General features: G+C 42.0%; 1 protein-coding gene across 9 annotated transcripts in view; it reads right to left on the reverse strand.

Annotated features, from left to right (window-relative positions):
* DICER1 (dicer 1, ribonuclease III) overlaps positions 1 to 24,980 on the reverse strand; it is a 73,637-nt gene extending 48,657 nt beyond the window's left edge. For 5 of the 9 annotated variants that reach the window (XM_027957364.3, XM_027957365.3, XM_042235439.2 and 2 more), the window contains exons 1-3: positions 24,142 to 24,459; positions 1,462 to 1,525; positions 330 to 430 (exon numbers count right to left, since the gene is read on the reverse strand). The gene's annotated coding sequence lies outside the window, so the exon portion shown is untranslated. Of the gene's footprint in view, positions 1 to 329; positions 431 to 1,461; positions 1,526 to 24,141; positions 24,460 to 24,891 lie in introns of those variants that run through there. The other 4 variants (XM_060401914.1, XM_060401915.1, XM_042235440.2 and 1 more) reach the window with 3 other exon arrangements.
* Between the last annotated feature and the right edge of the window lie 1,108 nt (positions 24,981 to 26,088).

Consider the following 26,088-nt stretch of genomic DNA (forward strand, 5'->3'; position numbering starts at 1 on the left):
TAATTTTGCCAATTTTTACTTTCTTTGGCATGTTTAAATAGTTTCTCTCTCTCTCTCTCTCTCTCTTAACTTGGCCTTAATGAAAAGCTCTGAATCCCTACTGGTAAGTAAAAGTTCTAGAGTTTCATAGATTAACTGACTATAGTTAACTGCCTCAGCAGAGCCAACAGGATAATCCACGTGACTATTTTCCGATCACAGATTTTTTAACAATTAACACTCATCAAAGTGGTGAGATTTTCATAGTTTTGGATGATTTGCTTAGAAACAACTTAGACACATGAATAAACTCTCTTCCTTTTTGCACACAGGATAAAGCCCAGATTTACCGTCTTAATGTTTGAGATCTCTGTGCTGCTGTTGTCTGAACTGCATTTTGACATTGTGATAGCAGTTTACTGGAAAATCACAGCATACCCAAGCTTCTGCTCTAAAAATAAAGGCAAAAATAGCCAAGTTTAAGATTCTTGTACTTAAACTGAATATAAACACATCTACAAGAAAGTCCCATTGATAAGAAAAGTTGAATAAAAGGCCATTATTTTGTATTAAACTTTAAACAAAAGACATCTGGGTTATTTTAGGATACTAAGTCTTATTCTAAAACAAAGAACAAGAGAAAGCGGTAACAACAGCATGCCTAATTTCCAGAGATCAGAGGTGGGGAGGAGGTGGGGTTAAAGAAAAGTTCCGGGAAAGATTTAAAATGAATACAACGAAATCAAAGTACATAAAATTCTAAAGAGAATGACTAGGAAAATGGAATAAATAAATAAATAAATGTGTGTGCGCACGCACATGTGCACACAGCTGTTCAGTCATGCCTGACTCTCTGCGACCCCATGGGCTGCAACCCAGATGTGTTATTTCCTAAGTTCATATACACAAGAGAAGTACAGGAGGTCACCAGAAGAGGTACTTGTCTGAGTAATCCAAATCAGCTGGTGTAAGTCTTGTATGAAGTCTTATCAGCAATTTAAATTTCTCAAAGAAAATTTAAAACATGATCTTAAAGAACAATTAATCTAACTATAAACTTTCATTAAATTCATGTATGAATAAAAGAATTCAGGAAGACAGTTCAAGAATGTTAATACTGTGGAGAAATTTAAAGTTAAGGGTGGTCCCAAAGAATCCTGAAAGAGACCAGATATCAAAAAGGAAGCATAAAGCATTGACGTGAAGAGCTTAATTCGATTAACAAATGTTGATTTTCCTATATCTGGTACCAGATTTAATGTATGCTCCTTAACCTAACGACTCTATTTCCACAAGCTCAGGAAAAAATGAACTGGCAGCGGTCTCTTCTCACTTATTTGCATCTGGTCTAGTCTACAGCAGTTTAAAGGACATTCATGTAGAGGTTAAACTTTCTCATTTCATACACAAATTGGTTTTGCTAATAAGTTAACAAAGCAGAATGGGGGAACCTTAACACTACTTTAGTATTTACATATTTACCTCAAAATGCTGATTCTAAGTTCTTTCAGTTTCCAAGTCTGTATTAATTCATACCCTAGGTAACCTAAAAGCAATCAGAGAGAATATTTTAGAACATACAACTCATTTTAAAAAACACCTTTAAGAAATTTCCTATTTGACAAGATTTTCATAATTTACTTATCTGAATAAGATCTCTAATAAAAACAATTCTTATATTTATTTATTGGGAGTCAAGAAAACAGTATATGTATGAAAGAGTTGCCCTTTAAAATTAGTATTTATGATGTTCTATTACAATTGAAAAATTTTAAAAGCTGTTAGCACAATCCAATCAGATACATAAGGGAGAATTTCTGGAAGTAAATTACATTTTCCTCCAGTAAAATCTTGATTTTAAAAATACGTAAAGACTCCACTAAGTCAATATTGTGCTTTCGTGAACTTATAACCCCTCTTTTAAGGAGTCAGTTTATGTTTTCTAAAATTACCTCATGCTTTAATTCCATTCTACACTGCCACCTAATATGATGCAAACAAATTCAATACACCAACTTGGCCTGATATGTCACACTAGACATCTTTTCAAGTAATTTCACCTCTATACTAGAAACACCAAAATAATAAGCTGATAACCCTTGAAAATTCAATGCAACTGCACTATTGCAAAATTATTGTTGAGTTATCCAAATTACTTCCCTAAACAATTCTGTATAAAGAGACATTAGAAAGTTAATATGCCAAGCACAGTGATAATTTATTTTATGTTCATATTACACAGTTAATAGGTCAAGTTTTCTAATTTTAACATGATTTAAATTACCAAAAAAAAAAAAAAAGTGTTTGATAGGGGTCTTTAAGATAACTCTGCAAAAGACACACCACAGACCACAGGCTCAGTCAAGTTCTAGTATAAACCAACAATTTAATCTAATTAGCATCTAAATCCCCTATATGGCTGTACCCTTTCAGACAAAAGCTGTAACAATGGCTAAACCCTCCTAGTCTTAAATCAAAGGCATCTAGAGCTTCCTGCTGCGTATTTTCAAAACTGGTAACAGAAAACTTCCAACTCACTCATTTTATTATGTATTTTTTATTATGTATCAAGAGGCTGATACTGCTAACTTTACGAATATCACTGTCCCGATTTCATCTCTACACTCATGAAGTCCAAAACGCGCAACTACCATGAAGTCCCAGAGTGAACAAAAGAAAACACACACACAGTATCAATACTGTGACATTAAGACGCTGTCGAAAGTACTTCTGGAAGCTAACATATAAAGCTGAAAATGTCTTGACAAGCTTTTAGTCCTTAGTGACAACTATGCTATGGAGATCCAAGACATTAATTTTAACTCCAACCAAGCCTAAATGCTAAAAGCATCCCTGGCTATGGATATAAAATAACAGGTTTAGAATACAGGTTGCTCGTATAAGCACAAATTAAAAATAAGTGGGTTAATTCTCCCATTTGAAAACAAAGGGAAAGGCATCCCTTCCCCCTCCCTCTTTTTCAGAACTCTTTTCAGTCCTTTTCGGTTGTACTTGAATCTTTCTAAAAGCTAAGTAAGCCTCTAGCCAGTCTCACTTCTCAGGAATGTTTCCTTAAGATATGTAATCACCAAGAAAGATATGCCCAATCTCCCAGTTTCCCAGGATGGCCTCACTTGTCAACCGACTCCAAATTGCAAAACCTACCTCCAGTCGTAAAGATATGAGAGAATTGGAAATTTTATCTTGAAAACACAAATGTAAAGTGTTGTAACCACTTAGCTATACAAAAGAATAAGACTTCTTTGCAATCTCTTTAGTGGATAGCCCAGATACACATCACAGTCTGGTTTAATGCTTACTCAATAAAATTGTTTCCTCCCCTTCTTCGTTCTTGGAGAGATTTTCTGGTTAGGAAGAAGTCGTTTTTAATTATATTTCCCCGGCATCAGCTTAAAAATAATGTTCAACTCTCAAGAGGTATACATGATAAATAACAAAACCCCTTTCTTAAAACTTAAAACCATAAAGAAATCCTAAACTATGCTGCCTAATGGCACTAGAGAGAACAGTTTTCAAAACGAAGAAAGATCTGGAAGAAGTTGGCAAACACCTTCTCTTATCCCTAAAAATGAATCTGCACACAGGGAGGATCCAAAGTGTTTACAAACAACTCCCACCAACCTCCCTTTTCAAAATTAGAGGAGAAAGAGAGTCGGCTGTCTTAAGCTAATTCATAAGTAAAGGCGATGAGCTCCCATCTTAATACTTTGGGGCATACAGTCACTCCCTCCTCACAGAGGCCCTCTGATAAGGCAGGACACTGGGCAAAGCCTCTGGGGATGTAGAAAGCAGTGTTTTCTAAGAATATTTTACTAAAATCATCTGAATGCTAGCAGATGACCATCTGTGTTAGGAAAACCAAGGCCCATCCAACTCCACCACCTCTCTCTAAGTTTGTTTCCCTCCTATAAAATAGAACACTTGACTAGTATGAGGATTAAGTAATTAAATGCATATTAATCTTGGTAGAGAAAAAGTGCTTACCCAGAAATGCAGATGACACCACCCTTATGGCAGAAAGCGAAGAGGAACTAAAGGGCCTCTTGATGAAAGTGAAAGAGGAGAGGGGAAAACTGACTTAAAACTCAACATTTGAAAAACGAAGATCATGGCATCTGGTCCCATCACTTCATGGGAAATAGATGGGGAAACAATGGAAACAGGTGACAGACCTTATTTTCTTGGGCTCCAAAATCACTGCAGATGGTGACTGCAGCCACAAAATTAAAGGACACTTGCTCCATGGAAGAAAAGCTATGACCAACCTGACAGCATGTTAAAAAGCAGAGACATTTCTTTGCCAACAAAGGTCCGTCTAGTCAAGGCTATGGTTTTTCAAGTAGTCATATGGATGTGCGAGTTGGACTATAAAGAAAGCTGAGCACTGAAGAATTGATGCTTTTGAATTGTGGTGTTGGAGAAGACTCTTGAGAGTCCCTTGGACTGCAAGGAGATCTAACCAGTCAATCCTAAAGGAAATCAATCCTGAATATTCATTGGAAGGACTGATTCTGAGGCTGAAGCTCCAATACTTTGGCCACCTGATGCAAAGAACTGACTCACTGGAAAAGACCCTGATGCTGGGAAAGATTGAAAGCAAGAGAAAAAGGGGACGACAGGATCCTACAGTTGGATGGCATCACCGACTCGATAGACATGAGTTTGAGCAAGCTCTGGGAGTTGGTGATGGACAGGGAGGCCTGGCATGCTGCAGTCCATGGGTTCACAAAGAGTCGGACACGACTGAGCGACTGAACTGAAAGAAGCCACACTCCCATCTCTATCTATAACCACTGTTTTCATAGAACTCTTAAGACTTTAAGGAACTCCTTTAAAGAACCCAAAATGTTTTATTAATCTTAAGATATAGTATAAAAAAAAGCATTCTCAAAGCTGAAGAACTATACAAGATTTTATACAGCATTTTTAATCAGATGAACTTGAAAAACCACAGACTCCAAACTACTAGTCACTATGAATTTACAATAAAATGAAAATCAATTTAAATCGCAAAGCATGGTATATAATGTAAAATAAAATTAAACAGCTTTCTGCCCACTAGATCTCTTTAAAAGCAAAATCCAAAAAATACTATGTGCTCCATCTGTTTGGCTCCCCAAACTTCACTGAAAACATTACTTAACTGTTTTTGAGGCAATGAAATGGCTCACATGCTTGGGCAAGTAATCATCCTCACCGTTACCATCCAGTAGATAAGCTTGGAAAATATAAAATGCAAGAAATGAGAAAACAAAAAGACAGGAAATATCCAAAATACCCATGATACATGAAATAAAGATTTCAAGGATTTACCAACCATTATTTGGTGAATACAGATTACGAAAAGACTAAGGTCAAATCAAAGACTGAGAGACCAAAGAGAAAAAAGGATAATAAATTTCAAGAATTTAAACACTATAATTTTTAGTCTGAGGTAAATACACAGCACAACAGGAATATTTCTATTTTCACTTCTGTCATAACTATCATTATTCATCAGAAATCCTTGGATATTTAATCTAGCATACAGCATTACACAAGCTACATTCAGATATGCTTTCTCAGCATTATCTTTTATGAGAGCAAAAAGTGTCCCTCCCACCTTCCCAAAAAACTAAATGTCTAACAACAAATGAGGGAGAACTCTGGTAAACCACAGATGGTTCACTTTACATGGCGCAGTTCAACTGAGCTATTAAAATGATGTCAGTTTGTAATAAACAAAAATGCTTATGTTACGGGATTCAGTGGAAAAAAAATATTTTTATTTACAGGAAGATCTGGTTGTGTCAAGTTAGAAACTGAAGAAAAGAAGAAAGGGAAGAAGGGAGAAACAGAGGGAAAGAAAACTCCCCCCACAATTGAGAATGGGATTACTACCGAAAGTCATTTCCTCTTCCTTAAGGCTTTTCTGCATTTTAAAATTCCCTATGATTCGGACACTTTATTACATTTAGAATTAAACAAAGTCTTAAACTGAGGATGAAGACAATAAACATATATGACTCTGTCTTAAGTATTGGCGAGGAGGACTCCGTTCTTAAGCCACTGAATGTGGTTGAAGATTTCCCCCCGTTTCTATAACTGACACCACAAATTCACCAGCTTTCTTTTCCTGCACTACTCTATGAACCAAACAAATTTCTGCATTTCTCTAAAATCTGTAACATAAACATATTATGTTTACATTTCAAAGTAATTAAGCCTAAAATTAAATTTGTCCAAAACTGAAGTTGAATATAGGTCAAATATCATTTTAACAAATTCCATCCACCAAAATCTCCATATAGAAAGTAACTCTAGGCTGCCAGCCAATGGCGCACTTACTTGGAATACTTCTTAAAAAGACAACATTGCAACACATCAAAATGGCACAGGTACCCACCTCTGCCCTTCAGGTCACCTACAGTGACCTTTCCTCTGCAATTTTGTTTTCAGAGAGGTGAACATTTAATACATCACCAAATTTCAAGGTGAGTTTTTAGGTTAATATTTGGTTCGAAGTTTCTGTACTTCACTCAATAAAAAATAAGTGCTAGAATGTTATGCCATCTTCCCTCTTGCATCATCTTAGAATGTCCAGGAGGAGAAAAAGGGTCACAGTTCTAACAGGCTGTTTTAAGACACTACATAAAGCGAAGATTTCACTACTAAAGAGAGGTCAAGTCAGTTCTGAGACAAAAGGAGCCTAAGAAACTGCTAAGTGTACAAATGCTTAGTCAGTGTTGAGTCAGGAAGCAAATGTGTTAAAGTTTCAAGTGAGAGGCAAAGCCCACATCACAGCCACATGCACCCACACATGCCCTCTGCTTTCCCTGTGACTCCAATACGGGTGTACCACACTCTCCAAGGAAGAGTCTCTATTTCTGGAGCCCCACCCCTAAGCTTTCCCTCATCACCCCCATCATCACGCTCCCCTCTCTTCCAGCACAGTGGGGGCTCCCTGCACCACCCAAATCAGGGCTTCATTACATCTGCTCCACACTGGGTGTTACTGCCATCGTTCCTTCCCCCCAAAATTCCAAGACCTTTGAAAGGAAAGATAATCTCACACTTGACTAACATAGAGGAAAGCTGACAATGTCCATAAAAAATATTTTCATTCATTAATTCTATGTTGAAAATGAACCTTATTGATCTAAACCTAAATTAACCTGAATCTTTTTGTGGCCAAATAAAAAGTTCAGTTTAGATACTTCCTACTTTTTAAAGATTTTAAACAACCCAAATGGTTCCAGCAAGTTTAATACCCCTACCCTTGCCCCCTCTCCCAACAAAGAATAGTTCACGGCTGACCTCAAACTATCAAAGCAAGAGATGCATCAATTCATACAATGATCATTTTGACATCATCCAACTATATCCATTCTCCCACCCTAGTTCTTTTCATGTAACTCCCAACCTATAAAATTCTCATGAATGTTTCATTTTAGAATTTACTTTATTAGGTTTAAAATTCAGATAAAACTATTTAATGTCAACTAATAAATGTAGGGAAAAATGACAGGAAAATCACCACTTTTAACCATCACATTAGTAATTAAGGCAAGAATCACTGTTGCCGTGCAGTCACTGTGTCATGCCCGACTCTTTGCAACCCCATGGACTGCAGCACGCCGGACTCCTCTGTCCTCCACTATCTCCTGGAGTTTGCTCAAATTTACATCCATTGAGTGAGTGATGCTACCTAACTATCTCATCCTCTGACGCCCCCTTCTCCTTTTGCCTTCAATCTTGCCCAGTATCAGGGTCTTTTCCAACGAGTCGGCTCTTCATCTCAGGTGGCCAAGGTATTAGAGATTCAGCTTCAATAAGTTCTTCCAATGAATAGTCACGGTTGATTTCCTTTGGGATTGACTGGTTTGATCTCCTTGCAGTCCAAGGAACTCTCAAGAGTCTTCTCCAGCACCACAATTTGAAATCATCAGTTCTTTGGCACTCAGCCTTCTTTATGGTCCAACTCTTACATCCATATAAGACTACTGCAAAAACCACTGCCTTCCACTTTTTCTCCTTCTATTTGCCATGAAGTGATGGGACCAGAGCTTCTTGATAAAAGTGAAAGAGGAGAGTGAAAAAGTTGGCTTAAAACTCAACATTCGAAAAATGAAGATCATGGCATCTGGGCCCATCACTTCATGGCAAATAGATGGGGAAGCAATGAAACAGTGACAGACTTTATTTTCTTGGGCTCCAAAATCACTGCAGATGGTGACTGCAGCCACAAAATTAAAAGACGCTTGCTCCTTGGGAGAAAAGTTATGACCAACCTAGACAGCATATTAAAAAGCACAGACATAACTTTGCCAACAAAGCTCCGTCTAGTCAAAGCTATGGTTTTCCAGTACTCATGTATGAATGTGAAAGTTGGACCATAAAGAAAGCTGAGTGATGAAGAATTGATGCTTTTGAACTACGGTGTTGGAAAAGACTCTTGAGAGTCCCATGGACTGCAAGAAGATCCAACCAGTCCATCCTAAAGGCAATCGGTCCTGAATATTCATTGGAACGACTGACGCTAAAGCTAAAGCTCCAATACTTTGGCCATCTGATGCAAAGAACTGACTCATCTGAAAAGACCCTGATGTTGGGAAAGATTGAAGGCTGGAGGAGAAGGGGACAACAGAGTATGAGATGGCTGGATGGCATCACTGACTCAATGGACATGAGTTTGAGTAAACTCTGGGAGTTGGTGATGGACAGGGAGGCCTGGTGTGCTACAGTCCATGGGGTCACAGAGTCAGACTTAGTGACTGAACTGAACTGATGTGACCAGATGAGCTTATCTAAGTTTCTTTTATTGTTGAGTTTCAAACCTGCTTTTTCCCTCTCCTCTTTCACCCTCATCAACTGGTTCTTTAATTCCTCTTCACTTTCTGCCATTACAGTGGTATCATCTGCATATCTGAGGTTATTTATATTTTCCCTGGCAATCTTGATTCCAGCTTGTGATTCATCCAGCCTGGCATTTTGCATGATTACTCTGCATATAAGTTAAATAAGCACGGTGACAACATTTAGTGTTTTCATTAAGAATAATTAAAGAATGACAAATCTATTGGGTGAAAGTTTCAAAGTCTCTCTGTATATACTACCTACTAATTCAAATGAAAAAGCCAGAGAGTTCCAGAAAAACATCTATTTCTGCTTTATTGACTATGCCAAAGCCTTTGACTGCGTGGATCACAATAAACGTTGGAAAATTCTGAAAGAGCTGGGAATACCAGACCACCTGACCTGGCTCTTAAGAAATCTATATGCAGGTCAGGAAGCAACAGTTAGAACTGGACATGGAACAACAGACTGGTTCCAAATAGGAAAAGGAGTATGTCAAGGCTGTATATTGTCACCCTGCTTATTTAACTTCTATGCAGAGTACATCATGAGAAATGCTGGGCTGGAGGAAGCACAAGCTGGAATCAAGATTGCTGGGAGAAATATCAATAACCTCAGATATGCAGATGACACCACCCTTATGGCAGAAAGTGAAGAGGAACTAAAAAGCCTCTTGATGAAAGTCAAAGTGGAGAGTGAAAAAGTTGGCTTAAAGCTCAACATTCAGAAAACTAAGATTATGGCATCTGGTCCCATCACTTCATGGCAAGTAGATGGGGAAATAGTGGAAACAGTGGCTGACTTTATTTTTCTGGGCTCCAAAATCACTGCAGATGGTGACTGCAGCCATGAAATTAAAAGACACTTGCTCCTTGGAAGGAAAGTTATGACCAACCTGCTGCTAAGTCCCTTAAGTCGTGTCCGACTCTGTGCGACCCCATAGACGGCAGCCCACCAGGCTCCACTGTCCCTGGGATTCTCCAGGCAAGAACACTGGAGTGGGTTGCCATTTCCTTCTCCGATGCATGAAAGTGAAATGTGAAAGTGAAGTCACTGACTCGTGTCCAACTCTCAGTTACCCCATGGACTGCAGCCCACCAGGCTCCTCCGTCCATGGGATTTTCCAGGCAAGAGTACTGGAGTGGGGTGCCATTGCCTTCTCTGATAACCAACCTAGAGAGCATATTAAAAAACAGAGACATTACTTTGTCAACAAAGATCCGTCTAGTCAAAGCTATGTTTTTTACAGTGGTCCTGTATGGATGTGAGAGTTGGACTATAAAGAAGGCTGAGTACCAAAGAACTGATGCTTTTGAACTGTGGTGTTGGAGAAGACTCTTGAGAGTCCCTTGGACTGTAAGGAGATCCAACCAGTCCATCCTAAAGGAGATCAGTCTTGGGTGTTCATTGGAAGGACTGATGTTGAAGCTGAAACTCCAATACTTTGGCCACCTGATGCGAAGAACTGACTCATTTGAAGAGACCCTGATGCTGGGAAAGATTGAGGGCAGGAGGAGAAGGGGACGACAGAGGATGAGATGGTTGGATGGCATCACTGCCTCAGTGGACATGGGTTTGGGTGGACTCCAGGAGTTGGTGATGGACAGGGAGGCCTGGTGTGCTGTGGTTCATGGGGTCAACAAGTTGGACACGACTGAGCGACTGAACTGAACTGAATTCAAATGAAAAACTGTTCTTTTTACACTGGAAAAGTGAAAGTGTGAGTCACTCAGTCATGTCTGACTCTTTGTGATCCCATGCACTATAGACCCCCAGCCCTCTCTGTCCATAGAATCCTCTGGCCATTCCCTTCTCCAGGGGATCTTCCTGACACAGGGATCAAATCCAGGTCTCCGGCACTGCAGGTGGATTCTTTACCATCTGTGCCACCAGGGAAGGTGGCTAGAAGACATGGTAAAAATGAGGGGTTTTTGTTCACTACTGCTTGGATGCTTAAACCTGACAAATAATACCTCCTTAACTCAAGGGACAAAGTTGAAACTGAAAGTGAAGTCGCTCGGTCGTGTCCGACTCTTTGCAACCCCACGGCCTGTAGCCCACCAGGCTCCTCCATCCATGAGATTCTCCAGGCAAGAATACTGGAGTGGGTTGCCATTTCCTTCTCCAAAGAAAGTGAAAGTGAAAGGGACAAAGTTAATATTACCAATATTGGGACAAACTGACAATATGTACCTCCTAATGTGATGAACTGAGAAAAGAAATATCATTTGTCAGAAGTGCAAAACCTCAATCTAATCCTGAGGAAACATGAAAACCAAATCTGAGGCTCATTTTACATAACAGCTGGCTTGTGCTCTTCAAAAATGTCACTATCACACACACACACACACACACACACACACACACACACGCACACACACACACCTGAGAAACTATTCCAGATTAAAAAAGAAAAGAGACAGGACAACTGAACACAATGTACGTTCCTGTACGGAGTCTTGTATCAGGGAAAGGAAACTGCTACGCTGGACGTTCTGGGGACGAAGGAGGATCAGAAGATGCCAGCCCTGAACGTGCCGATCTGGCACGAAGGCAACAGAGAGAGAGCAGACTCGGGCGGAGCTCTCCGTCCCTCCAACCCCGCCTAAGATGACAGCTACGAGTAAACGCGGGCAACAATAGGGGACTCTCTATACCACTCCTACCACTCATAAACTTGAAAACTATTTTAAAACATAAAAGTTAAAAACAAAACTCTGCCAAATACTGACCTGTATGTCTGGCTACTAGCAGGACACAGAAAAACAGAACACATCTGATTTTATTTCAGTACAGTTTAAAAAGCAGTATTCAGTCTGCGCCACTTAAAAACACAAAACAAAACTCTCATCGTACCTTCTGACCCTTAAATTATTTGTTCACTCACTCAACAAATATTTATTAAGTAAGACATCCCTAATGCAGACTTGCATTCTGTAGGATGTGAGAACCTGAGTTGAGTTTTGAAGAACGTGCGGGAAGGGCACTGCTCGAGGAGAAGTGCACACAGGACACCGTGGGGACCAGCGGACAGCGTGCGCAGAAGCGCCTGAACAGAAACAGGCGAGGCGACGGGCCGAACGACAAACCACGTGGCACCGCGTGCGCCCGCAGGGGAACGGCAAGACTGTGACACCTGAGCGGGAGCGAGAGCGTGAAGGGCCTTATATGCAGCTCTACAGGGTCAGAAGCTCATCCCGTGAGCCTTTTTAGTCTCACTACACACCAAGGGTTGTCGCCGACTTAATCTCAGCCTAAGCCTCTATCAAGGCCCGCTGACAAGAACATCTAAACACAAGGCAAGAGACTCCTCAGCTTGCCTCTTTCCTTCAGAGGGGACACTCCTTCTCCTGGCTGCAATCACTGCCTTTACACATACTGGTTTGCCTGGAACCGCCCCTGCTGGAGCACTGCAATCCCTTATCCCAGGAACCACCCACCCACTCACTCTAACCACGGAAGAACCACGGAGTCAGTCACCCTATCTCCAGAGCCAATTCACTATCCCTGCCTGCAGCACATTTCCACTTGGAGATCCTCACTTGACTCTCAATGGAGCCTTTCCAAAAATTCCTCAAGTACAATTGATCTAAAAAGAAAGCTGAAGATCTGCTGCTGCTAAATACAATTTAAAAAAAAAAAATCAAAAGACCACCACCAAACACACACACACAATTTCCCGTACAGGAATTCCAGAGATGTTTCAAGAAAGAAAAGCAGCATCAGAATAAATGCAATCTTCTAAGGGGCTTCCCTGGTGGCTCAGTGGTAAAGAGTTCGCCTGCTAATGAAGGAGATGCAAGAGACATGTGTTTGATCCCTGGGCTGGGATGATCCCCTGGAGAAGGGAATGGCAACCTACTCCAGTATTCTTGCCTGGGAAATATTAAGACCGTGGACAGAGAGGCCTGGCGGGCTACAGTCCATGCCATCACAGAGTCGGACAAGACTGAGCGCGCACACACACACAAGGTAATAACATTTATTTCACTCAATTATGTTACAGTTAAACCCAATACACATCATATTACAGGAAAAATCCAGATAAGACAGGAAAGGAAGTAGGCTCCAAAGACAGGGTGGTGAATGAACCCATCTGTTGGCTCTAAGACTGCAAGTAAGCAACTCGTCTCTCACTCAGGCTCATGTCTATAGCAGGACCGACACAGGTGGCACCCCCCGGCTCACTCCTTCTCCCCTGCATAATTCACAACACAAACATTTAATTATCAGCTAAGTCAACCATGCCAATTATATTTTTTTAAAAAAACAGGTAAGATGTTTGGTGTGGAAAAACAAACTGCACATACTAGGGAGAGGTGGTGAGAGACTGCAGGAGCCACACTCGAGAAGGCTCTCCAAGCCCTTTGACCCTCCTTGGAGGTCAATCAAGAGCAAGCTACGGGGTTTACACATCTTGGGACTACAGAGAATGGGAAGAAGAGCAAGAACCGAAACTACAGCTGCTCTCATCTTTCAGGATTTTTGTTCTCCTCTTTAAAAAAAAAAAAAACAGGCCAGTTACCCACCCTGGACCAAAGGACAAAACTGGCAGCTACCGTATCCACAAGCTCGCGTTTATAATCCTGTACTGTTTGAACAGGAGCAAAGCTGCGAGGACACCCAATAAGGACCTGCTTACACGTGACTGCAAAGATGAAAGTCTGGCATCTCCAAGGGATCTCCTCAGTAAATTACCTGAATGGCAATTCAGACAGACGACGTGACTGACACACGGTATCCACCACCAAGAGCAGAAGACGGATCTGTCAGGTGGGGGAAATGTGATGAATCAAATCAGGACAGCGAGACAGCTCAAAAGCTTCAGTGGAGCCCCTCTGCACTTAGGATAAGATCTAAAACCCTTGCTATGCTGTCCTGCACCTCCCTCTCCCCCACTGGGCTAGCTCCCCCAAGTCCCGCTGGTCATAGGACCTCAGACCCTCTGTCAAGCTCCTTCCCAGCTCAGAGCCTTCGCACACACCATCCCCTGCTATCTGCTCCCCAATCTTCAGTTTTCACAAAGTCAGCAGCTTCAGTTAAAACACAGTTTAAAAAGTTTTTTGGCACTCAGTATAGACAACACAGGTAAGCATTTTGCTAGAGCATTTCCTGCTAAGGCAAGACAGATTTCATACATGCATATGTGTTTAAATGTGTGATGCTAAAGAGGCCTTAGGAAATGTAAAACATATAATCCCTATATCCAGAACCAGTCCAAGTTCCAGGCATAAGCACAACCTTCTTGAATAAATGACGGCCACCACGACGAGAAGCCCACACACATTAACTAGAGAGCAGCCCACGCAGCAATGAGGACCCAGCACAGCCATAAATTAATTAAATTTAAAAACAATATAAAAGACAAGTAAATACTGACGTATCACGTGATTAAAGGCTGTAACTTGATGATGCAACAGAGAATGACTCACACATTTTTTTTTTTAGTTTTTTATTTTTTTAATTTTAAAATCTTTAATTCTTACATGCGTTCCCAAACATGAACCCCCCTCCCACTTCCCTCCCCATAACATCTCTCTGGGTCATCCCCAGGCACCAGCCCCAAGCATGCTGTATCCTGCGTCAGACTTAGACTGGCGATTCAATTCTTACATGATAGTATACATGTTAGAATGCCATTCTCCCAAATCATCCCACCCTCTCCCTCTCCCTCTGAGACTCACGCATTTAAAGTCTTAAGTTAAAAAAAAAACTGATAAAAATTTCCATGATAGAAAGTTAAAAATAAGGAAAAGTAATTAAGTCGGGATGATGTCTGCTCTTTTTTGGAAGAGGCTGGTGAGGGGAGAGGGAAGTGCCTGAGAGGGGGCATTTAGAAAACCTTATAAGATACGGGGCATACGTGTTCCTTCTGGGCACTGGTTACAAGTGTGTTCACTTTGTGTGTCCTTGTGATTTATGTGCTTTCCTGTGTATCAACTGAAAGTGATTTCATTTAAAGTTAATTTTAAAGGAGAAGTAAACAATCCTCAATACAATGTGTAAAAAATTCTTCATTTACCATGGTTAAGTATAGTATCAGAGCAAAGAAGGAAAATGAGAAAAATGACTTTTATTAAGCATTTACAGTCTATCATTTGGTCTAATCCACAAAGCAACACGAAGCAAGCATTAACTCCACTTTACAAGGATTTGAAATAACTTGCCCAAGACCATTTGACTAATAAATAGGAGAGGTGGGATTCTACTTAGAATTTGGTTGACTCCCAACTTTTATTTCCACAATATACAAACACCATGGTCTCAAAGGAAGTGTCAGTTTACACTGACTTACCAATCAAAATATCTATGTGGATATGTTCCTTTTGATCTCTCCAGGGGGTTGAAAAAGAATGGACCCAATTTAAGATTAACAGATGCCCAATGAATATTTTAACTGAATCTGCACAAACACAGATAAGTAAACATTGTGGGTTTTTTATTTATTTATTTATTTATTTATATTTTACAATATACTGTAAAAACCAATACTGTATTGGTTTTGCCATACATTGACATGAATCCGCCACAGGTGTACATGAGTTCCCAATCCTGTATTGTGAAGCTGTAGCAACTTAAATCAGCCCTGTTGATGGATAGTTCTCCTGGCCTTTGAGTCTAGGAACATAGGTACTCAATAAATACACACTAACAGACTGTATCTCTCCATTTTTTTTTCAGTATCTTTATCACATTTAGCTGAAGACTAAACTCCTTGATACAAACGCTACCTAATGACTTCTTTCTCCAGTGGAATAAATAAGTGCTACTTTAAGACAGATGATTAACATAAAGGGGGTTCAGACATAGTGAAATAATTAGATAAATTAATATTATAGAATATACTACGCAATGTACTATGTAACTATGTAACTTTGTGACTTTGTAACTATGTAACTATGTACTATGTAACTTTTTCACCACTCAGTATAGACAACACAGGTAAGCATTTTGCCAGAGCATTTGCTGCTAAGGCAAGACAGATTTCACACATGCATATATATGTTTAAGTGTGTCGGTGCTAAAGAGGCCTTAGGAAAATTATTTATTTCCCTACTCCGGGCCAAAATATGCACCCAACTCATATGCAAAAAGCTTCCCCGAATTCTCCTAATGTTCAGCAACAAAAAAGGTAGAGATTTATAAAGACTGATTATAAATAATAATAGTATTCTTCCTCACAACTATGTCATATGTCAATGAAAACTATTTTTTAACAAATTATCCCCAAAAGAAAGCACCCTCTAACAATGCTTCATTTCATATATTTTACTGAAGAAGAGTTGGAAACTGAAGTCCATATATTACATAAGCAATAAAGAATTAATCTTTTAAGTACTAATAGCATTTGGAAATTATAGCTTGTCTAAACTCCAGTAGAATATACACAATGCATTTAAATGTCTAATTTAGTTTGTTCTGTTATTTGTTCATAGATCAACAAAATTATGTATTTTCCTCCAAACACCAAAATTATGTTTGATCTAACATAAATTACTTGAGTTTATTATATGTGAGAGGTACTTATAAAGGTTTTTTAATTAGGGTTTTTTTTTCTTTTTAATGTTCAGCTATACAATATACAAGTCTATGGACAAAGGCAGGTAATCCCAGTATTGTGTTATATACAAAATTTAATAAGCTTTTAAAATTAAAATACAAGGGTGCCTATCAAATACTTTTCCTCATTCATAGTATCAGAGGCCTCTCAGTGGGCTACTTGCTCTTCATCATAAGGATCAGATCAAAAGTTAAACAGCTCCTATCAGATTCTCATTCATTAATAATCATTTACGAAGCTGTACCTCTCATACAGTTCATGGCAAGAATGCTGGCAGGAGGAGAAGGGGGTGACAGAGGATGAGATAAGTGGATGGCATCACCAAATCATGGATATGAGTTTGAGCAAGCTCCGGGAGATGGTGTAGGACAGGGAAGCCTGGTGGGCTGCAGTCTATGGGGTCGCAAAGAGTCGGACACGACTGAGCGACAGAATAACAACAAAGCTGTACTAGACGCAGAGACAAAAGATGAAAAGACTCAATTCTCTCTGAAAGATTTTGCCATCCTGTGGTTTTCCCAGTAGTCATGTATGGATGTGAGAGTTGGACTGTGAAGAAGGCTGAGCGCCAAAGAATTGATGCTTTTGAAGTGTGGTGTTGGAGAAGACTCTTGAGAGTCCCTTGGACTGCAAGGAGATCCAACCAGTCCATTCTGAAGGAGATCAGCCCTGGGATTTCTCTGGAAGGAATGATGCTAAAGCTGAAACTCCAGTACTTTGGCCACCTCATGTGAAGAGTTGACTCACTGGAAAAGACTGTGATGCTGGGAGGGATTGGGGGCAGGAGGAGAAGGGGACGACCGAGGATGAGATGGCTGGATGGCATCACTGACTCGATGGATGTGAGTCTGAGTGAACTCCAGGAGATGGTGATGGACAGGGAGGCCTGGCATGCTGCGATTCATGGGGTCACAAAGAGTCGGACACGACTGAGCGACTGAACTGAAGGCAATATCCGAACTGATCTACTTTCCAAGCTTTACTTCCCGAGGTTTTCACCTTCAGTTTCCCGCTCAGAACATCTCATGATTCCACCACTACTTTCTTACGGTCGCTATATACGACCTCCATGCTTAACAAATACAGCCTCTCTTTTCCAGGTCTCACATTTGACCTAGATTCAGCTTGAAACGGAGAAGTCTCTGAATTACATGAGTGCTTCAGAGATTACCAACCACAAGACTCTGGAGGCTTACAAATGTTCTCAGTTTAAAAGCGAGAAAACCAAAACTAAGTATAGAAAGGCCAGGGCGACCTGCCCTTAAAGACACATCTAGTTATTTAGAAGTAAAGCCAAACTAGAACACAGGTTTCCTAACCACTCATTATTTTACACTGGTCATTCATTCCACTGATCATGTCTGCCTCAGTTTTCTGGAATTGTGTTGTTCCTTGGTTAACCAATTACTTCTCTTTGTGTAGATATAGTCTAAATTGGCATCCATGGACGGGGTCCCACAGGGGTCCCTGTACCTCCTATAAATGTATATAAAATTCTGAATATGCACGTGTACTTTTTTCCTGAGGATAAGATTCATATCTTTTGTCAAATCAGGAATCTCCAAAGAATAAGACCCACAGGGCTACATCAAGTACATATGACATATATAAAAAGTTTATGCTGCTTCAAAATATAGATTCAAGGATAATGCGCTTACTCATACACAATAGAGCAATGATGGTTATATAGGAAAGTTAGCAATATTTAAGGCTCTATTATGCTTGGTATCACTACTACAGGGACCCAACTAAGCTGAACCATCTGATGCACTACAGACAAGCCTTACATAGAATGAAGTGAAGTGAAAGCCACTCAGTCATATCCAACCCTTTGGGACCCCACGAACTACAATCCATGGAGTTCTCCAGGCCAGAGTACTGGAGTGGGTAGCCTTTCCCTCCTCCAGGGGATCTTTCCAACCCAGGGATCAAACCTAGGTCTCCCACATTGCAGGCGGATTCTTTACTAGCTGAGCCACAAGGGAAGCCCTCACATAGAAGCCTTAGTTGTGAAATACTGCTCTCAAGCCCTTTTTCTTTTTCATCTTCCATTATAAAACTAAACATACACCTCAACATTCAAATATTTGGGGAGAAATCACAACATAATCAAATCACATTAAGAAAATATTTCCTCTAATGTACATATTTGAAGCAATATCAGCTAAATTTTATGAAATGCTGATCGTGGGCTAGAACTGGGCTAGTTTAAGTTTAAGACACTCAATTTTTCCTTACAACCTCAAGAAGTATGTACTACTATCAAGACCGGATTTCAGATGAGAGAGCTGACTCAGAAAGACCACCAGACACCCTGTGCTCCTCAAGGATAAACTGAAGGAAGCAGAATTTGAACCCCTCTGATACCAAAGACTTGCTCTTAAACATTCTTATAATGCTTCGATAAAATATTAATAGATTTAATTTTGCAAAAGGAAAATAGCTGAAGATACAACTAATAGGAGCTACTCTTGAGTGACGGCCAAGCAGCGGGACAGGCATGAGGGGACACCATTTAAAGCTCTGGCTCATCATGTTAAACTTACCCTCTCAAAAGTCTCTGCCACTGCCTTTCTCTTTCCCTTCAAACAGGATTACTGACCTAACTCCTTAACCAAAGAACCTTTCTACATCATGTCAAAGATCAGCTCTTAAACTGAGATCCTTCTCTCATTATCTGAGCTCTTTAAACACTTTATTTTAAAATTCTGGTTCGCTGACATGTTCTAATCTCCAAGAGAATTTCCAAATGTGTTTTCTAAATTCCTACTTTATTGCACACATTGAGCTGTCACCTAAAAAAGAACCACCACGACAACTTTCAGGGTTAGCCAGCTTCAGCAGTAAGAAAGCCTACACCGCCAGGAAAACTCCCAATTTAATAGCAATTTTCTTCTATGAAATTCTTAATTCTCTCTGTCCATAATGCTTCCATACACCTAATCATGTGTCCCCACTTGAAGAACCAGGCAGCATAATCTGTCCAAAATCAGAACAGTACTGATGTAAGCAATATTACTTTACACAGAACTGTTAGCTTCTAAGTCTTTTAAAAACTAATATAAAATAAACTAATTTATTCACTCAGCAAATCTGAGCACCTTGTTTATGTCAGCACGTTCTGTTCTACCCTTACTATCCTTAGAATGCTATTTGTTTGAAAGGATAGTACATTTAACAGAGCATGATACTTAATGTTACCATGAGCTTCAAAAATCAGAATACTAAGGCCAAAATTCAAGTCTTCCATGTCTTGAATCTAGTAACTCTTACTGAGATCCTTACACAAGTTTTCTTGGGGCATCTTCTTAGTCACCTACTTAAAATGGATAGCAGCCTTGAATACTTAAAAAGAACCACCAATACTCAAAATTTTTTTAACAAAGACCTTCTTACATGACTGAAAATTTCAATTTCATCAACTGGACCTCAAAAATAAGGCTTTTCTCTCTGTATTCATTCACAGAGTATATACCTCCATACAAGCAATCCTACTTTTTAGACCGACACACATCCCCAAAGACTGGCAGAGAGAATCCTGAAAATCCTGACTGCCTATATGATCTGGAAAAGAGTACATTTGTGAATGAATTATTATTCAGCATCTGTCAAAAGCCTGAATGACACAACCGACATACGAGGGTATCATCTGAAAGATAAATTAACTAAACTCTAGTGAATCAAATCACCAGAATGTCTATATCTACGTTACTAAAGCTTTCCATTATGCCTGAGGCCTATATCCAGTTTCTCTAAAATGGCATGTGAGAAATATTTCTCCATCATTTGTAAAATGTAAAATGTTTTCTCCACATATTGTTAATGTCATTGTACATAAGAATTCAGATGCGTATTCATCATACAAGAGAAAAGTCTGCTTTTTCCTGCTTAACTGGTATACTTCCTTTCATTAATCAATATCAACTACAATTAGTCCTCCTTCCTCTTCTTCTTTGATTAATATTTAAAAAACAAAAACCTTTAGTAACATGCAGACGCTAATTATCCTTGTCCTAAGCTTCTCTTCTAATTCTCTCCAGCTCCCTCCACACTCTACCCCTCCTTCAACCGTCACCATTACTGTCACTGTTCTCTCAAACATCTATTATAAGACCACCTCAAATCCTTTCTCAAAGTAGATAAATAATAAAGCACATACACCCATTGGGCTTTGAAAATGAGCTGAACGCTGGAATATCCACAATGCAGAGCACAAGGACAAGTCACTCAGCCCCAACTTAATATTTACGCAAGTTAAACACGAACCTGAGCGGTACCTTCCTTTGCCATCCAACAGAGCTCCATGATGGACCAAATGAATGAATGCAGTTACTTGCCAAACGCTGGTAGGAACTGAGATCATAAAAATAAGTAAATCCTGGGTTTCAAGAAAATTAAAGTCTTCTATTAACAAACAGTTCCTATTTGTAATACCGGAGAAGGCAATGGCACCCCACTCCAGTACTCTTGCCTGGAAAATCCCATGGACAGAGGAGCCTGGTAGGCTGCAGTTCATGGGGTCGCTAAGGGTTGGACACAACTGAGCAACTTCACTTAATACAGTACAACCACCTGAACAACACTTAGAAAATTCAGCAGTAAGTTCTGAGTCAAACGTGCTGATGATCAAGAAACAACTGGACCGCTTCTGGGGAGATACTCCAAAGAAGTAGAAGCTAGGGTTCCAACAGTTATTTGTTCACCTTTGTACAAATATGTTTTGTTATTTTTGCTATTTGTTCATAGGAGCATCGCTCACAAGGCCAAAAGATACAAACAACCCAAGAGTCCATGGGGGGATTAATGGATAAGCAGACACATACCCACATATCCGTGAGCAGGAGATTCACAGAGACAGAACAGAAAATGGTGGTTGCCTGGGCCTAGGAGGAGGGTGGAATGGGGAGTTAGTGTTTAATGGGTACAGAGTTTCAGTTGAGGAAGATGAGAAAGTTCTGGAGATGGACAGTGGGGATGGGAGCAAAACAATGTGAATGTACCTAACGCCACAGAACTGTACAATCAAAAACGGTTAAAACGGTATGTTTTGCTGTATTTTACGACAAAAAAAAAGGGGGGGGAAAGAATCTTATTCAGATAACCAAAGGCCTCCTGAACATTTAAGACAAGAGTTTCATTCTTCTAACAAGTACTAATTAAGGGCTTACCTGCAACTTATGCAGGTTGTTCCCCTAAAATTCGCTTGGAACAGCAACGTAATGTTGGGAAAAGAGCCCACATGCAAAGATTTAGAAATCAAGCCATGACTCAGTCCCTTCTAGATCCACAGCTCTCTGAGACTTAGCTTCCTTGCATGTACACACAGTAAGACAATATGAAATCTGTCTCAGGGTCACAGTGAGGATTAAATAAAAACAGAGATTAAAAAACCTGAAATATCTTGGCATATATTACCAGGAACTTCTTATTAATAAATGTTTCCCTTTACTCTTTAGCCACAAGCAATGACCACAGGATGCTAAGGTCACAAGTGAGAGAATGTCAAAGAAATACCTACTTTCTCAAACGAAACCAGCATCTCATACGTCAGACAGTGGCAGGGTATAAATCTCTCAATGTCAAAAAGTCACCCTTCCTCAAAGGTAGCACTACACTAAAAGTACAACCCACTATATATACTGCCACGAAATCACTATCAAATAAGAATCATTTGAGCCACATTAAAATAAAATGTTTTCTAAAACCAAGCCAATAAAATTCAGAAATGGCAAAACCACCACACTTTACAACTCATTCACAGTGCCACAGGTATAACACAGTAGACAGAACTTAACCTTTAATGATGAGATGACAGCATAAAAGGTAAAGCAAACCCTTATTACAATAATTGTAGGAAATGAAGGTCTTTTCTCCCCAAATTAAATGTGTACATCGTTTCTTAAAACAGCATTTTGATGCTCTGAATCAATGTTCACAGCAATCATGTTAAAAGCACTCTTCGTAGTGTTTCTAATCTACAGTATTACAAACTATGTCCCACAATGAAAATTTGAAAAACTATATGTAAGTATATACAGCATATATTACATGTAATATGATTTGCCACAGAGAGCTACTAACAAAGTTTTGCAAAATAAACTGATTATGCCCACCTAGTTCCCAAAGATATTAATACTAAAATTACTATTCACTAGCACCCTTATTCAGAACCTTGTACCATCATCCATCCTCTAATAAATTACTGGAGTCCTTGGCTAAAATGGGTATTTAGAAAATTTCATGTTAATACCAATATATTTTCAATGTAGTTGACCTTTACTAACACACATTATATATATATATATATATTCCCCCCCCCCCGAGTTACTTAATTCCTAATCTGTGCCCTTTTCCATTCACTGAGTCTGCTGCACTTGAAAACCAAGCAACAGGAAACGAACTGAACATCAGGATTGTGAAGATCCAGAAAAATTCAAGGGGCTTCCCTGGTGGCTCAGAGATAAAGACTCTGCCTGCAATGCAGGAGATCCGGGTTCGATCCCTGGGTTGGGAAGACGCCCTGGAGGAGGGCATGGCAACCCGCTCCAGTATTCTTGCCTGGAGAATCCCACGGACAGAGAGAGAAGCCTGACAGGCTACAATCCACAGCACAAGAGTTGGACACGACTGAGGCGACTAAGCAGCAGCAGCAGCAAAATCCAAAGCACCAAACAAGCAAAGACTTCAAATTAAAACTCTTTCACCACCTGAACATTTGTAAATCATGATAGTCACCTCAATACTTAAGACTGATCATCTGTAAATGAGGTGTCCCTGTAAGCATGACTTTCTCCACAAAAGCATGGACTGAACACTCTACAGTAAATACTCCCCGCTCATCTGTCTTTGCACATCTTCAGGCCATTAAAAAGCCACATTAAGTGGCCTGCTAGCTCTACACTGCGGGCAAAGCCCTGGAGGAACTCAGCTTTTCTGGAAAGTCTACCCCCCCCCCCCCCCCCCCCCCCCCGCCAAAAATCTGCAGTGCTAACTTAAAACATTACACTGATTTGCCAAGGATTGAAAAACCCTTTGCGAAAGCCTCGCTTTGCAGGGATCCAGGGGCGTGCTGGCACCAAAAAAAAAAAAAAAAAATCGGAGAGGAGGGGCGAAAAGATGGCCTCGGCCACCCGCCCCCTGGGGACCCAGAGAGCTGGTCACCTGCCAATAAACACGAACAATCCTCGCCCGGGCGCGCCCCCGAAGGCTCGTGCTTTCCTGCCAGCGCAGGAGGGCCCGGCCTGCCTTCCCTCCCGGGCCCCTCGAAGGTGTCCACCCAGGAGGCCAGCGCCAGCCACCGCGCAGCCTCCCGGGGATGCTCCCGAGACGCGGCGGCGGCGGCGGACCCCGCGCCACCCTGGTGCGCGCAGCCGGACCTGTCAAAGCCCAGCTATCCGCGGGCCGGGGGTGGGTGGGCGAGCGGCGAGGACTCCCCCGCGCGCTCCACTCCGGGTGCGGAGGCGCCCGCGTGCCCACCGGGTGCCCAGGCGACCCCGCGCACAAAGTCCCCGGGAGCGCCGAGTCAGGACGCGCGCCAGCGAGTCGGGGCTGCGCCGAGCCCGGCGGCGCGGGTGCCCGCCCCGCCCAGGACCGAGCGAGGAGGCCGCGCCATCTGCCCCGCGCCGGTCTCCCCACCTGAGTCCGGAGCCCACGCGGGCCTCGGCGGCGCGCGGAGCCGCTCCCTCGCTCCGCCCCCCACTCCCGGGACACAAAAGCGGCTCCGCGGCCGGGGAAGCCCGCCTCACCTGCAGCACGGGGCGCCGCGGGCCTTCGAGAACCATCGGACCCCCGCTCCGGCGCGCGCGTCACAGCCCAGGCCTCCCGGTGCCGCCCGGCGCCGCCGCCGCCGCCGCCATGTCCTCCCGCTCGCCGTCGCCTCGTCCCCGCTGTCAGGTCACTCCATCCAACCTGGGGCCTGGAGCAGCCCGCGCCGCGCCGCGCCTCCGCCTCGACCCCTCCCGCCGGCGCCTGCGGAGACTGCGCAGCGCCCGGCTCGCTCGAGGCCCGCGCACGGCCCCGCGGCAACGGCGCACGGCGGCTTGGAGAATCTCCCCGGCGCCCGCGCCCCCGCGCTCCCCCTCGCGCCGCGCCGGCATGAGAGAGAGCCTGTGATTGGACAGCGCGCGGCGGTGAAAGGTTAATCCCGGCCCCCCAGCCATTCAGGAGCCGGGAGACAGTGGACGCGAGCGGCAGAGGCCCCTGGCGGTGTTTGCGGCCCAGAGGAGCCGGGGCTGGACGCGGACGTTCCGCGGGCCCGCGCGGGGGCCGGGAACCTTCGCCGCCCGCCGGGTGTCCGCGCGCCCGGCCTGCGGACGCTCGCTTGGCTCGGCGAGAATTCTGCTGGCGCTCGGAATTCGTCCGCCTTCATGGTTGCCCCTTCTGGCACCGACCGCCCCCTAAACGTGGCCCTTTGCCGTGGCCGTTAATTGTTCTCCCGAGAGCTCGGCGCTCTTTTTCACCGCCCCATCCCCTTTTTAAAGGACCGTCCCACTCGCCTGCATTTCCCCAGGGTTAGTGGTCCAGGGCCCTCCGCATTAGGGGAGACAATTAACCCCGCATCCTTCCCCCAACCCGGAACTAGGATGATCAGAAAATGAGATTAGGGCAGCGGCCCCACTTCTGTGAATAGTCTATTTGCATAGATCGGAACCTTGCACCTTATCTTGTAGCTGTGAATTAATATGGAGGGCCAGTAAGTGACTGGCTAAAAGAAAATCGCATTAGTTTATTCCAAACATATGCATGTCTTCCAGACTGCTCACCTGATAGACTGGTTTACCCCAAAAGAGGTAGCATAACCGCAACCAAGCTTCGGCTAAGAGCGCATAGCACCTACATCGTGCTAGACTTGTCTAGGGCTGCGCTGATGCAAAGGGGGCCGTCGAACATTTAAAATCCGGCTAGTGTTGGGGTCTCCCTGGTGGCTCAGACGGTAAGGAATCTGCCTGCAATTTGGGAGACCAGGGTTCGATCTCTGAATTGGGAAGATTTCCCTGGAGGAGGGCATGGCAACCCCGCTAGTATTCTTGCCTAGAGAATCCCCGTAGACAGAGCGGCCTGGCAGGTTACATACAGTCCATGGGGTCACAAAGAGTCAAACACGGCTGAGCGACTAAGCACAGCACAGTCTTAACAGAGATAGGAGACCTGAAAATCAGATGTATGTGTTCCTTACCAAAGAAGAATGTGAAACCACACTATTATTTGTTATATTCATTACATGTTAAAGTGATAATGTTTTTGACATATTGGGATAAATATTGTTTTTTTTTTTAAATTCTAGGAAGTATTTAATGTCTTTTGTGGCTAGCATTATGTTGGTATTGGACGGGCTCTTGTAAACTTTGATTTTCATGTGGATCCTGTAAAGCAGAGGCTGTTGCTTGCCCTCCATTTTATAATAACAGAGGAAAGAAATTCATAACCTCTAGCAAGTAAGCTGCTAACAAGTGAACAACTGAGATTTGAACCCTGGGGATCTGGCTTCGGGGCTGGTACTACAGTGCTCACATTTTGATCGTTATATATACCGTCAGTTGGCAAAATGTTTCAGAAAAACATAGAATGTTCATGGGCAAAATTAGGAGGTAGTCAGAACACTCTGTCAGGTCTCCATAGAAATAGCTTTTCTTATATGTGTCAAGCATTTATATTGCACTATAGGCAGAAGGCCTCCCCAGGTTGCTAAGTAA

Source organism: Ovis aries, chromosome 18 (genome assembly GCF_016772045.2).
Source record: "Ovis aries strain OAR_USU_Benz2616 breed Rambouillet chromosome 18, ARS-UI_Ramb_v3.0, whole genome shotgun sequence".
Lineage (NCBI taxonomy): Eukaryota > Metazoa > Chordata > Mammalia > Artiodactyla > Bovidae > Ovis > Ovis aries.